The sequence below is a fragment of the Octopus bimaculoides genome, chromosome 14 (assembly GCF_001194135.2).
Source record: "Octopus bimaculoides isolate UCB-OBI-ISO-001 chromosome 14, ASM119413v2, whole genome shotgun sequence".
NCBI lineage: Eukaryota > Metazoa > Mollusca > Cephalopoda > Octopoda > Octopodidae > Octopus > Octopus bimaculoides.
Window position 1 is genome coordinate 15,295,017 of NC_068994.1, and position 1,309 is coordinate 15,296,325.

The window sequence follows — 1,309 nt, forward strand, 5'->3', positions numbered from 1 at the left end:
AGATGTTGTGATTGTAGTTGTCACAATAATGCCATGCACAACTAAGGCTGATCGTGTAAGATCAGCAGATCTCTCTCATATGCTGAATGTATTTGATACTTATGCAATGTAAAAAGGAAAAAAAAAATGGCTAACAAAAACGAGTTTGCTTTTTGAGTTTTTTTTTTTTTAATAAAATTATTTTATTTTTCTCTAATGTAAAATATGCAGAATGACTGATTGATACAACTACAGATTATTTTGTATTCTTCAGGGCTGTGATAGTTTCTTTTTCAATTGTTTTTGTTTTGTAAATCTTAATGATGAGGAAAGAAAATGTCTTTTTTTTTTTTTTTGCTACTGTAGATTCTTGTTGACTCTAATTCCATAATAGAATAAACCACTCGTTAGGAGACATTCTAGATCTGTTAATTAGTTAGCGTCAGCAAAGGCAGATATGGATAGAAGAAGTTTCAAGCATTTCATAAGACTTGTTGCTGTTCTTTAACACCCCTTTTAGATCTCAAACTTTGATTGCATTCATGTTTCTGAAGCTGTGCTCATTCTAATTTTCCCTCTAGCTTTGCCCTATCTGGAGATATTTCATTCATAGCTTTGAGGATATTTACAAATTTTACTAGTAATATTTTTTGTTATTAAAATATATGAGAAGCAATATTAACAAATAAGTGTATTTATTCTGAAATTGCTTTCTTGAAGTGTTGTTTCTGCAGTGTGCCTGAGCCATTGCTTTTTTGTAAGGAAGGGTTATGAAAACATTTTGTGATTTTGTTTTTAGCCTTCATTTTGTTGCATGTGCATAATTTCAAGAAAGTATTAATTTGGTTTTACTCATCGATCTTAATACCACTACAGATTGCATCCTGCTGCCATTTACTTGCATTAATATCCTGAACGTTTCATTAAAAGTATTTTACTTTTTGTTTTTTTTTTTGTTGTTTGTTCTGTTCTAACTTTTGGGTCTCAGCTAATGTCATCATGCCAGACTTAATATGTTTTTTTCTTTGGCAGACATAATGTTCAGAGAGGGTTCTGAAGTTTTACCTTTTTGATGCCAACCTGGTTCCATGATACAAAGCTGTCAGTTTTGAAGTATTTAAAATTAAAACTGTCTGTCATAATTTTATTTAAGAACCATTTTATTAAAGTGTGTTCCAAAGAGCATTTTATTAATGGAGATTTTAGTTACTTTACTTAATCTCTCCAAATCCTTGATTTTTAAAATTAATCGAACACACAGGCAGTGGATTCCATTGGAAATCTGGTCTCAAAAGGGTTAATCTCCTCTGCTTCTTGCCAAGTCTTGCTA